Source organism: Micromys minutus, assembly GCF_963924665.1.
Source record: "Micromys minutus genome assembly, chromosome: 32".
Classification (NCBI taxonomy): Eukaryota; Metazoa; Chordata; class Mammalia; order Rodentia; family Muridae; genus Micromys; species Micromys minutus.
In genome coordinates, this window is record NC_137967.1 from 25,814,165 (window position 1) to 25,829,296 (window position 15,132).

Consider the following 15,132-nt stretch of genomic DNA (forward strand, 5'->3'; position numbering starts at 1 on the left):
TGAGTGCTCATTGTATAGCAATAAAGAAGAAATCCATATAGGCTGGTTTAAACCCCAGGAAACAACACAAGCAGGCACAAAAGTTGTGTTGGCAGAAAAATAGGGAGGTTATCTATGGAACCCAATACATTGCAGAATTTTCACAGAAATACTCAGGAGAAAACTAATTTTACATGTAAGAACATGGAGTATATAGACATCCCCAGTTACACAGGGCAGAGCCTTGGTTATCCCAACTATGACTCTAGATAGACCACCGAACCAAATGATCACCAAACCATGGGATTTTCAGCAGGGTAGGTGTACAGGCAGCAGAGCCTGAAACACAAGAGTAACGAACATGTGAATGTCACTAAACTAACACAAGTATGTCACCTAACAAGCAATCTCATCAAACAAAGGTCACAGAAAAAGTATATAGTCAAATAAAAAACTATGAACGTGACTCAATTATGTTCCAGTATGCAATGATTCACAGTCTGTGGTTTCTAGAAGAGTAAGCTGACAGATACAGTACACAGAGTGTGTAAAATGTAAACACAGGGACATGATGCAAATAAGTGATAATGAGTTCAATGAAAAAGCACATGATTTGAAAACATGGTGCTAAAAGACATTTATAATAAATACATACACTAAAAATTTTCCATACCATAACACATGAAGCAAAGCCCACCTGATATGTACTTGAATCCCCTATCTGCCACGTCAGTGTCCACATTCAAGGTTCTCTACAATAAATCCTGCAGACTAAAGATAGAAAATAGAGACAGTATGTCAATTTAAATAAATGGAATATTGAAGAATATGTATGTAACATTTAAACACTGACACAGGGCTTTTAAATAAAGGAAACCATCAAAACTAGATTTTCTCTGAATAGAAACTCTAAACAAGAAATTTCAACAGGAACAGGGAATTTCTGCAAAGTACAAAAAAGCTGAGCCTATATGAATTAAAAATATTCAGAAGCACAAAACAAGATTTCAAAGTGCATTAAAATCGTAGCAAAAAAAAAAAAAAAAACAAAAGAGAATTAATTGGCTTGAAGAAAGAGCACAGGTAACATCAATGGAAAGTCATTAAAAAGATTTAAAGGTGTGGAACAAACTCTGAGGCCATTTGCCACCAGGAACAGCAAAGATCCAAGGACACAGGTCTGGTGATACTGCGCCATGAGTGGACAGGGCACAGAGAGGTCTGGGCCAATATTGTGGAAAGTGCCCCCTCCCCCAAATTGGTTCAGGGGAGCAGGAACCTGGAATAGGGACTTGGTATCCACCCTGAAATCCATGGCATGCGGACCAAATGCTCAGGCCATTTGCCAACGGGAACAGTGGAGATCCAGGAACACAGGCCTGGCGAGACTATACTGTGAACAGCCAGAGCGAAGAGAGCTAGGCCCAGCCCTTGGTAGGCACTGCCAAGTGTCCAAAGCAAAGAAAGCATACTAAAAGCAGTAAGGGAAAAAGGTCAGGTAACATGTAAAAGCAGACCAATCAGAATTACACCCAACTTCTCAACAGAGACTATGAAAGCTAGAAGATCCTGTACAGACATCGTGCAGAACCTAAGAGAACACAAGTGTCAGCCAAAGCTGCTATACCCAGCAAAACTCTCAATCACCATAGATGGGGAAACCAAGATATTCCAGGACAAAACTAAATTTACACAATATCTGACCACAAATATAGCACTACAACGAATTATAGGTGGAAAACCTAATACAAGGAGGGAAAGTACATCCTAGTAAAAACAAAAAAATAACTAAGGAGGGAAAACCAAAAGAAGAAAGACACAAAGACATAATTCTACCTCTAAAAGCAAAAATAGCAGTAAACAGAAACCACTATTCCTAAGTATCTGCTAACAAAAATGGACTCAATTCCCCAATAAAAAGACATAGGCTATCAGACTGGATACATAAACAGAATCCAGCATTTTGCTTCATACAGGAAACTCATCTCAGAGACAAACACAGACACTACCTCAGAGGAAAAGGTTGAGAAAAAAATCCTTGCAAGCAAATGGCTCCAAAAAACAAGCTGGAGTAGCCATTCTAATATCGAATAATGTAGATTTTGAACCAAAAGTTATCAAAAAAGATAAGGAATGACACTTTTTATTCATTACAGGGAAAATTTATAAGGAGGAACTCTCAATCCTAACATATATGCTTCAAATATAAGAGCACCAATATTCATAAAAGAAACCCTACTAAAGCTCAAAAATACATTTCACCCCACACAATAAAAGTGGGAGACCACAACACCCCACTTTCATAAATGGAAAAAATCATGGAAGCATAAACTACACAAGGATGCAGTGAAACTAGCAGAGGTTATGAATCAATTGGAATTAATAGATATCTACAGAACATATCATCCTAAAACAAAAGAATGCACCTTCTTCTCAGCACCTCATGGCACCTTCTCTAAAACTGACCATATAATCGGTCACAAAACAAGCCTCAATAGATATAAGAAGAGTGAAATATTCCCATGCATCCTATCAGATCACCATGGACTAAGGCTGGTCTTTAATAACAACAAAGACAACAAACAGCCCATATACACATGGAAACTGAACAATGCTCTATTAACTATAACATGGTCAAAAAAGAAATTAAGGATTTTCTAGAATTTAATGAAAATAAAAACACAACACACCCAAACCTATGGGATGCAATGGAAACAGTATTGAGAGGAAAACTCATAGCTCTGAGTGCTTGCAAACAGAAACTGGAGAGACCATACACTAGCAACTTGACAGCACAGTTAAAAGCTCTAGAACAAAAGGAAGCAGATACACCCAAGAGGAGTAGAGTGCAAGAAATAACTAAGAACAAAACTGACCAAACAGAAACAAAAAGAACCATTCAAAGAATCAACAAAACCAAGAGGTGGTTCTTTGAGAAAATTAACAAGATTGATAAACCCTTAGCCAGACTAACTTAACTAGAGGGCAAAGAGAGAGTATCCAAATTAACAAAATCAGAAAGGAATGTAGAGACAAAACAACTAAAAATGAGGAAAATTCAAAAAATCATCAGAAGCCTATACTCAACAAAGTTGGAAAATCTGAAGGAAATGGATCAATTCCTACATAGATACCAGATACTAGAGTTAAACCAGGACCAGGTAAACCATCTAAATAATCCCATAACACCTAAAGAAATAGAAGCAGTCATCAAAAGCCTTCTAACCAAAAAAAAAAAAAAAAAAAAAATCACAGGTCCAGATGGGTACAATGCAGAATTGTATCAGACATTTATTGACAATCTAATACCAATACTCTCCAAACTATTTCACAAAATAGAGTCAGATGGAACACTACCTAACTCATTTTACAAGGCCACAATAACACTCATTCCTAAACTACACAAAGACCCTACAAGGAAAGAGAACTTCACAACAATCTCACTCATGAACATTGATGCAAAAATATTCAATAAAATCCTTGCAAACCGAATCCAAGAACACATCAAAACAATCATTCACCATGATCAAGGAGGCTTCATCCCTGGGACGCAGAGATGGTTTAATATATGGAAATCCATCAACATAACACACCATATAAACAAACTCAAAGTAAAAAACCACATGGTCATCTCACTAGATGCTAAGAAAGCATTTGACAAAATCCAATACCCCTTCATGTTAAAAGACTTGGAAAGAACAGGAATCCAAGGCCCATACCTAAACATAATAAAAGCTATATTCAGTAAACCAATAGCCAACATCAAACTTAATGGTGAGAAATTTGAAGCAATCCCACTAAAATCAGGGACTGGACTAGGCTGCCCACTCTCCCCCTACCTATTCAACATAGTACTGGAAGTCCTGGCCAGAGCCATCAGACAGCAAAAGGAGTTCAAGGGGATACAAATCAGAAAGAAAGAGATAAAAACATCACTCTTTGCCGATGACATGATAGTGTACATGAGTGACCCCAAAAATTCCACCAGAGAACTCCTACAACTGATAAACAAGTTCAGCAAAGTGACTGGATATAAAATTGACTCAAACAAATCAGTAGCCTTCCACTACTCAAAGGACAAACATGTGGAGAAAGAAAGTAGGGAAAAGATACCCTTCACATTAGTTATAAACAATATGAAATAACTTGGTGTGACTCTAACTAAGGAAGTGAAGGACCTGTATGACAAGAACTTCAAACCTCTGAAGAAGGAAATCAAGGAAGATCTCAGAAAATGGAAAGATCTCCTCTGCTCATGTAAGCAGTACTCTGTTTTGCACATGCTGTAAACTGAGGTTACCAACAGCTCTCTGGAAGTAAAGTTATGGATGTTTGGCAGCCTCAGTGTGGGTGTAAGGAACTGAGCCCACGCCCTATTTTAGACAAGTAAGGGTTATCAACTTCACAGTTTCCTGAACTTTTTAATGACCATGCCTCCACACTTCAAAAACATATCGTATAATTAGTACTGCCTCATTTCTCTTCACCTTCAGCTCTCTTTGTTGTGCAAAAGTGAACAGGTCTGGCTTATCAATGAAACCTGCACATGAGAAAGAGACTCCTAAGAAAGCCCCTGGATTTCACAGTATTATTCTCAGTAAATAAAAAAAAAAAAAAAAAAAAAGGAAAAATAAAATTCTACAAATGATTTCCCAGGTGTCATGCAAGACAGAATATTGAAAGTACTTATTGACCATTTTCAGTTAGCATAACTTTATTTCCAACATTTTTAATCATATCTCCATCAAAAATAAGGGAAGAAATGATTCAATACTTGGATTGACAGTCCTATACATGACAGTGTTGCGCTTCCTGGTCTGGGGGGGGGCACTCTGCTCCTGGGGGGGGGGAGTAGCTCCTCACTGCAGGTTCCAGGGAAGGCTGCTTCTGGTGCACTGGGAGGCATGGGAATGAATCCCAGCGGGGTGCCACCAGGCTGGAGAACTCTGGCAGGCCAAGGCTCAGCTGGGTGCTCAGATTATAGACCTGCTGGCTAGGGCCATAAAACCCTGCCTACCTGTTAGAAAAGTGCAGAGCCTGCAATAAGGCTCTGGGATAAAGCATTCACAGAGGACGAAGGAGTCAGGACCACAAAGGAGCCAGGACAGAGGAGAAGGTTTCAATGTATGTCTTTATTTTCGCACACCTCTTCTTTGTTCTGTTCTTTTTAAACAGTCCGGGATCCAAACATCAGATTCCCATATGTTTGCCTCTAAGGTTGACCATAGTTGTTTTTCTAATGCGAGCTCTCTCTCTGTCTCTGTCTCTCTCTGTCTCTGTCTCTCTCTGTCTCTCTCTGTCTCTGTCTTTCTCTCTCTCTCTCTCTCTCTCTCTCTCTCTCTCTCTGTCTCTCTCTCTCTCTCTCTCTCTCTCTCTCTCTGTGTGTGTGTGTGTGTGTGTGTGTGTGACTTAGGGAATGGCTGATTTGGCTAGAGTCTATGTCAATCTCCTGTGGAGGTGGGGTTTGCGACGTGCCTAGAGCCTTGTACATCTGCCCCATTGTGGTGCATCCAGGCAAAGTGGATTTGCAATCGGGAGTTCAGCAAGCACCTGCCGGTTGACAGCTACCTGTCTTAGGGGTTTTGACTGAACTCAACCTCTCACATTTCCAACTTTGGCCCTTCAAACCCACATGACAGTGTTTCCAATTTATCATGTAACAAAAAAAAAAAAAAAAAAAAAAAAGAGCAATAGCACGTCCCATAAAAGTAAACATGAAGAACATAGTGTCATGCACCAGTTTTCTCCTGTGGCATTTCACTTTTGTGTGTGTGTGAGATCTGAGTTTCATTTACACAACGCCCACATGCATGCAGACTAGTGCCCCCTCCCCACCACGAGATCCAAGGAAGAACAATGAAGACTGCAAGAAACTATTCTCATACACAAAACCCAGACAACTACAATTTAGGCACAAACAATCCCTGTACAAAGCCACACGGGCAGGGTTCAATCACTGTTCACACTCTGAGATGTGTCCAGAGTCACAGACCTGATTGTCAAAAAACCATGAAACTAAACAAAGAGAGAGGGGGGGGGGGGTTTGAGCCATCTGTCTTCCTACACTGTTTTAACCCCGTTACCCGGAAGACAAAAGGCAAGCAGATCATTTGTGCAACGCGCAACCAGGTTAGTGTCCATGGTGAGTTCTGAGACAAAAAGGGCCAAAGCTGCTGGTAATGTTTGTGTGTGTGTGTGTGTGTGTGTGTGCGTGTGTGTGTGTGTGTGTGTGTGTGTGTGTGCCTGCCATATCTTGTGGGGACGCATAGTCTCCACAGCAAAGGCCATTTTTCAATAGGAAAGTGGAAAAACAAGAGAGTTAGAAAGAATAGGTGAACTTAAATTCTAGTTTGTAATTGACACCAAGCAAAAATAACCACATTTTAAAGGAACAGATTAAAAAAAATCAAGTATTCTAACAGATTATTTTTCTGTAAATATCCTGGCAATAGTCAAATGAATAGAGAAAAAATCAGAATAAAGCCCAAGTTCACATGATCTAAAATTCATGGGTAGAGACAATTATAGTCACAGCACAACTTCAGATCAAGCCTCCTTCTGAAGAGTATGGAAAGGACTCACATTCATCATCAGCTTCAGTCATGTTTTCCTAGCCAAGCAGGTCCTTCAGCTTGGAAAGTGGCAGGGCCACGAGATTTTTTCACTGCTCCATTGACTGGTATTTTCCCAAGGTACCTGTTACATGTGGCCCTGTGGTGTGAAGCTCCATTTACCCATGAGATGGTGGACCACTGCCCCTCTTCTGTTCAGAACCCCATGGCTACCTAAGTCTTACATGGAATGTTGGATGTTCCAGACCTTTCCCCATTCCTGTCCTCAGGGCCCCATCCCACCCCACTACAAACCTCTACCAGTCATGTGCCTTATGATCCCATCCCAGCTACTTTCACCTCCCTTTTCTCTTTTCCACCTTTCTTATAGTGTCTGAGAATAACACATGTCCACTGACCACTCACCAGCAGTCATAAAGCAGGCAACATTCCTTATTCTTCTGTGAATACCAGCTCTTTGCCTTCTGGCTGCACTAGCAATGGCTTGTGGGAAATTTGAGTAAGTTGAGAAAATTTCTTCTCAGCAGACAATTTTTCCTGAAATGTACTTTACTATGAAAAGCTGTTTGACTGAATTCAGGCTCAGGGTTAGCCTGGGGTCAAATGAACATGCTTACATGAATCTGCCATTTGACAAGAAGCATCTGTGCTATATCTGAAGAAGATCACAGTGGCCTGAGACAATGGAATAAAATCAATCCAATCCCCCATCCTTCCCTCTTCTGGATGAATGACCCCTCTGTAAAAGGTCAATAATAAATATTTTCATATCTCTGACTTATCATCTGAGTGGTATCATGGAAACCTAGGGCAGTAGTAACTTCCTATAATTTAAAAAGGCAATCCTAAGGAAGTCTCCAATTAATACGGGAGATGGAAAGTGTTACCATATTGTATATCTCTTGTCATAAGATGAAACTTCCAATACTGGAACTAGGTTTTATCTAATAGAATTGTTGGCTAAAATAGTCCCACGAAAGTTCCCAAATAATCCAGGCTGTTCGAAGACAATAGGTTACTCTCCACAGATGAAGAGCAAGGACTCACTACTGAAGGTAACACCCAAACAACTTATTAATAATGGAGAGGATGAGTTGTTTTCTACATAGGATCTCGTGTCTGACACTGGAAGGGACTTGACAGGCTTCCAAAAGAGATACGGAAAAGCAAACCCAAACACAACAAGAGAAGCTACAATCTGTTGTGCCTGTAAATATGCTAGGGAAATGGTGGCACAAGCATGTGAGAGTGACCACCCTCCGTCTGATTTGACGTAAGTCCACTCGATGGGATAGAATCCATCTATCACACTGCTTGGGTGATCAAAGACCAAAGACTAGATGACCCAGAGGTGTAGGGTGAAACCAAGCATGATTGGCATAAAGAAAAGTGATAATAAAAATGACGCCTAATGATGCTCTGCTATACTTATACATCAGTTCCTTATTTAGCTTTCACTGGAGAGGTTTCCAATTAAAGCAATGACAAAACCCTACAACCAGACAATAAGAAAAATTGGAGATTTAGACTATACAGCTCAAAATGAGCTGTCTCACATGTTCCATCCCCTCAGACTTCAGGAAACACAAAGAAGAGGCAGGAGTCCTCATGACAAAGGAGACACAAAGAAGCCCTTTTAAAACAGCTGAGCAAAGTTTACATCAATGCACACAGACTGAAGCAGTACTCACAGGGACTATGTGAGTCTGCACCAGGTACTCTGCATATACACTGTAGCTTTCTGTTCCCACATTTATGGAAATTCTTAATGTTTAAGTGAGTGGTCCTATGACCTGTGTCTTCCCTTTGGCCTTTTTTATGGTTCTGTTGGGTTGGCCTGTCCAGCTTAGATATGATTTTTCTTTCATCATTTATCTTACTTTGCTGTACTTTGTAATTACCTATTAGTAGCCTGTTCATTTACAATGAGACTCAGAAAAGGCATGGATCTCAATGGGAGAGGACATGGGACAGAATTCAGAAGAGTAAGAGGGAAAAGTGTATTCAGATTTTATTGTATGAGACAAGAATGTAGATTTAGTAAAAGTGAAACTTAAAATAATGGTAGTGACTTAGCAGATATGAAGAGATGATGGAATTGGAAATAGGAAGTTTACCCCCGATCTGCCACTTGGACCAGCAGTTCCCAATGGTTTAAAGACTGGTGAAAAGGAGATCTGGGCAGCCAGGGAGCAGAGAGATCTCTGCCAAGTGCTCACAGAAAGCTCGCCCCTGCCCTGCGTGATCCAGAGACCAGGAACACAGCATTGGGACCTCTGTTACCACCGGCGGCCTTGGGGTGCAGAACAGGGCTCAGCCCATCTGCCACCTGGACCAGCAGTTCCAAAAGGTTTAAAGACTAGTGAGGAAGGGATCTGGGCAGTCAGGGAGCAGAGAGATCTCTGCCTAGTGCGCACAAAAAGTGCGCCCCTGCCTTGCCTGATCCAGGGACCAGGAACCCAGCACTGGGCCTCTGTTCCCACCCAGTGGCTTTGGGGCCCAGAACAGGGCTCGGACCATCTGCCACCTGGACCAGTGGAGATCCAGGGACACAGAACAGATACGAGGGAAAGGCAATCACTGACAACAAGATGGCAAGAGGAAAGCGAAAGAGAATATCCCAAGGAAACCAAGACAACCTGCCAACACCAGTCCCCAGCTCTCCAATAACATCAAACATAGGAATGCCAAACACTCCAGAAAAAGAAGACAGAGACCTAAAATCATACCTCAAGACACTGATAGAGATCCTTAAACAAGAACGGGAGGAAAAGCAAAAAGAATCAGAAGCTTTTAAAGAGGAAACAAGAAAAACACTCAAAGAACTCAGAGAACTACAGGAAAACAGAACCAAAGAGATGAAGGAATGGAAGAGGGGATTTAAAACAGAAATTGACACAATAAAGAAAACACTAAAATAGATAACGCTAGAGTTAGAACACCTAAAAAAGAAATCAGGAGTCACAGAAGCATGCATTTCCAATAGATTACAAGAGATGGAAGAGAGAATCTCGGGGGCAGAAGACAACATTGTAAACATAGACAAAACAGCCAGAGAAGATGCAAAAACCAAAAACCTCCTAACCCAAAATGTCCACAAGATCCAGTACACAATGAGAAGACCAAACCTAAGGATAATAGGAATAGAAGAGGGAGAAGAATATCAAATAAGAGGCACAGTAAATATCTTCAACAAAATCGTAGATGAAAACTTCCCTAACCTTAAGAATGAGATGACCATGAGCATAAAAGAAGCCTTCAGTACTCCAAAAAGGTTGGACCAGAAAAGAAATTATTCCGGAAACATAAAAGTCAAAACACCAAGTGCCCAAAGTAAAGAAAAAATACTAAAAGCAGTAAGGAAAAAAGGTCAGGTAACATATAAAGGCAGACCAATCAGAATCATATCCGATGTCTCAAAAGAGAATATGAAAGCTAGAAGAGCCTGGACAGACATCATGAACACCCTAAAAGACCACAAGTGCCAGCCCAAGCTGCTATACCCAGCAAAACTATCAATCACCATAGATGGAGAGATGAAGATATTACAAGACAAATCTAAATTTACACAATATCTGACCACAAACCCAGCACTACAATGAATTATAGGTGGAAAACCCAATACAATGAGGGGAACTACATCCTAGTAAAAACAAGAAAACTCCTAAGCAAGAAATCCAAAGGAAAAAAAAGACACAGACACAACAAACCTACAAAAGCAATAATAGCAGGAAACAGAAACCACTATTCCTTGATATCTATTAACATAAATGAACTCAACTCCCCAATAAAGAGACATAGACTATCAGACTGGATACATAAACAAAATCCAGCCTTTTGTTGCATACAGGAAACTCATCTCAGAGACAAAGACAGACACTATCTCAGAGTAAAAGGGTGAGAAAAAAACTTCCAAGCAAACAGCCCCAAGAAGCAAGCTGGAGTGGCTATTCTAATATCGAATAAAGTAAATTTCCAACCAAAAGTTATCAAAAAAGATAAGGAAGGACACTTTCTACTCATTACTGGAAAAATCTGTCAGGAGGAACTCTCAATCCTTAACATATATGCTCCAAATAAAAAAGCACCCACATTCATAAAAGAAACCCGACTAAAGCTCAAAAAATACATTTCACCCCACACAATAATAGTGGGAGACTTTAATACCCCACTCTCACCAATGGACAGATCAGGGAAACAGAAACTGAACAAGGACACTGCAAAACTAGCAGAGACTTTGAACCAACTAGAATTAATAGATATATACAGAACATATCATCCTAAAGTAAAAGAATACACCTTCTTCTCAGCACTCCATGGCACCTTCTCGAAAATTGACCACATATTTGGACACAGAGCGAGACTCAATCGCTATAAGAAGATTGAAATACTCCCATGATCCTCTCAGATCACCATTGTCTACAGCTGGTCTTTAACAACAACAAAGACAACGAAAAGTCCACATACACATGAAAACTAAACAACGCTCTGTTAAACTATAGCAGTGTCAAAGAAGAAATAAAGAAAGAAATTAAGGATTTTCTAGAATTCAATGAAAAGGAAAAAACAACATACCCAAACCTATGGGATGCAATGAAAGCAGTACTGAGAGGAAAACTCATAGCCCTAAGTGCTTCCGAAAAGAAACTGGAGAGAACATACATCAGCAACTTGACAGCAAAGCTAAAAGCTCTAGAACAAAAAGAAGCAGATACACCCAAGAAGAGTAGACAGCAAGAAATAATCAAAATTAGGGCAGAAATAGTACAAATGGAAACAAAAAGAACCACTGAAAGAATAAACAAAACCAAGAGCGAGTTCTTTGAGAAAATCAACAAGATTGATAAACCCCTAGCCAGACTAACTAGAGGGCTAAGAGAGTATACAAATTAACAAAATCAGAAAGGAAAGTGAAGACATAACAACTGAAACTGAGGAAATTCAAGAAATCATCAGATCATACTACAAAAACCTATACTCAACAAAGCTGGAACATCTGGAGGAAATTGATGAATTCCTAGACAGATACAAGATCCTAAAGTTAAACCAGAACCAGGTAAAACATCTAAATAATCCCATAACACCTAAAGAAACAGAAGTCATCAAAAGCCTCCCAACCAAAAAAAGCCCAGGTCCAGATGGGTTCAGTTCAGAATTTTATCAAACATTTATTGCAGACATAACACCAATACTCTCCAAACTATTCCACAAGATAGAATCAGATGGAATACTACCTAACTCATTCATTTATTGAGGCTACAACAAACCTCTTTCCTAAACCACACAAAGACCCTACAAGGAAAGAGAACTTCAGACCAATCTCACTTATGAACATTGATGCAAAAATACTCAACAAAATCCTTGCAAACCGAATCCAGGAAAACATCAAAAACGATCATTCACCAAGACCAAGTAGGCTTCATCCCTGGGATGCAGGGATGGTTTAATATAAGAAAATACATCAATGTAATCCACCATATAAACAAACTCAAAGAACAAAATCACATGGTCATCTCACTAGATGCTGAGAAAGCATTTGACAAAATTCAACGCCCCTTCATGTTAAAAGTTTTGAAAGAACAGGAATCCAAGGTTTATACCTAAACATAATAAAAGCAATATACAGCAAACCAACAGCCAACATCAAACTTAACAGTGGGAAACTTGAAGCAATCCCACTAAAATCAGGGACTACACTAGGCTGTCCACTGTCTACCTACCTATTCAACATAGTACTGGAAGTCCTGGCTGGAGCAATTAGACAGCAAAAGGAAATCAAGGGGACACAAATCAGAAAGGAAGAGGTAAAAACATCACTCTTTGCAGATGACATAATAGTGTACTTAAGTGATCCCAAAAATTCCATCAGAGAACTCCTACAGCTGATAAACAAGTTCAACAAAGTGACTGGATACAAAATTAACTCAAACAAATCAGTTATTTTCCTATATTCAAAGGACAAACGTGGAGAAAGAAATTAGGGAAAAGATACCCTTCACAATAGTCACAAAAACTATGAAATACCTTGGTGTGACTCTAACTAAGCAAGTGAAGGACCTCTATGACAAGAATTTCAAACCTCTAAAGAAGGAAATCGAGGAAGATCTCAGAAAATGGAAAGATCTCCCATGCTCAAGGATTGGAAAAATCAACATCTTAAAAATGGCCATCCTACCGAAAGCAATCTACAGATTCAATGCAATCCCCATCAAAATTCCAACCCAGTTCTTCATGGAATTTGAAAGATCAATGTGCAATTTCATATGGAATAACAAAAGACCTAGAATAGCGAAATCCATCCTCAACAACAAAAAAAAAACTATCCCTGACCTCAAGCTATATTACAAGGCAATTGTGCTGAAAACTGCATGGTACTGGTACAAAAATAGGCATGTGGATCAATGGAATAGAATATAACATCCAGAAATGAGCCCTCAGGTATATGGTCACCTGATTTTTGACAAAGGAGCAGTAAACATTCAATGGAAAAAGGACAGCCTATTCAACAAAAGGTGCTGGTCCAACTGGCACTCAGCATGCAAAAGAATGAAAATAGACCCTTTCTTATCTACTTGTAGAAAGCTCAAGTGTAAGTGGATCAAAGATCTCCACATTAATCCAGATATACTGAAACTATTAGATGAGAAAGTAGGGAAAACCTTAGAACACATAGGCACAGGAGAAAATTTCCTGAACAAAACACCAATGGCTCAAGCTCTAAGGTCAAAGATTAACAAATGGGACTTAATGAGATTGCAAAGTTTCTGTAAGGTTAAGGACAATGTCAAGAAAACAAAAGGGCAGCCAACAGAGTCGGAAAAGATCTTTAACAACTCCACATCAGATAGAGGCCTAATATCCAAGGTATACAAACAACTCAAAAAGCTAGACACCAGAGAATCAAACAACCCTATTAACAAATGGGGTACAGAGCTAAACAAAACGTTCTCAATTGAGGAATATTGAATGGCTGAGAAACATCTAAGGAAGTGCTCGACATCCTTAACCATCAGGGAAATGCAAATCAAAACAACCCTGAGATTCCACCTCACACCAGTCAGATTGGCCAAGATCCAAAACTCAGGTGACAGCAGATGCTGGGGAGGTTGTGGAGAAAGAGGAACATGTCTCCACTGTTGGTGGGGCTGTAAACTGATACAACCAATCTGGAAATCAGTGTGGCGATTCCTCAGAAAATTGGACATAGTACTACCTGAAGATCCAGCTATTCCACTTCTGGGCATATACCCCAGAGACACTTTAATACACAACAAAGATACATGCACCACAATGTTCATAGCAGCTCTATTTATAATAGCCAGAAGCTGGAAAGAACCCAGATGTCCTTCAGTAGATGAATGGAGACAAAAATTGTGGTACATATACACAATGGAGTACTACTCACCCATCAGAAACAATGACTTAACAAAAATCTTAAGAAAATGGATGCATCTAGAAAATATCATCCTGAGCGAGATAACCCAGTCACAAAAGAACAGACATAATTTGCAGTCACTGATAGTGGGATGCTAACCCCAGAGGCTCAGACTGCCCCAGAAACAACTCACAGACTGTGTGAAGTTCAAGAAAAAAAGAAAAGAAAACAAACAAACAAAAAAAGTCATGTTCAATCCTTACACACCAAGAACACGTTGACTAATTCCGGGTTACATCCTGTTTCACATGTACTTTTTGCTCATTGTAAATAGTAAGACCTTAATGCAGAGTATCAAACCTTAAAAAAATAAAAGCCAAGCACTGACACAAAAAAATAAAAATTAAAAAAAAAAGGAAGTTTACCCTCTATCGTACAGGTATACCAAGTCTAATTACAAATGATAGGAAAGTATAGCAGTATATGATGGGTCATAAGAAAATAATAGTTTTCACACATTAGTCACCCAGTGTGGTAAAATGAAAAGGAAAGGAATGCATGAATGTAGACTGAATTTCAGTGCATAAATGCATACAAACAGGAAGAGGACGTATTCCAGTGTCTCTCAAGGTTTGTCTTAACTAATCTAAAAATAGCTGTCGATCAACTGTTTAGTCTGCAAGGCTGGATGTCCAAACAGGTTTAGCATATACTGCAATCTCAAAGAACCTGGCTCTAATAACAGTAAATGAACTTTCCAGCCACAGTAAGAGAAATAGGAAGAAGTGGAAATACCCCCAACAAAAGAACTGAATTAATGTTCTATACATAGTGGAATGAAGAAAAAAAAATCCCTCACATATGTGTATAGTTGTTTTGGTTACAGTTAATTCTAGTAGGACTTATCTTGACAATCAAAAATAGCAATTTCAGCCTACAGTGGAGTCTCATTTTCTAGTTTACAAAGTTGTTAATAGGCATCAGAGAGGAGTCAGGGAATATTCACCAGCCACCAGGGGCTCCACACATTTGTACAGACTTCTAGTGTCAGGATTAGTCGTTAACTGGACCAACACTTCTCTACCTGCAGATCCTTCACAAAAAAATTAGAAAGGCCAGAGCCAGAGAAAGGGGAAGAATGCCGTGAAAATACTTCTGAGCTGAATATGCATTGGTGTTCATCTGCACAACTAATTCCTGACGAGA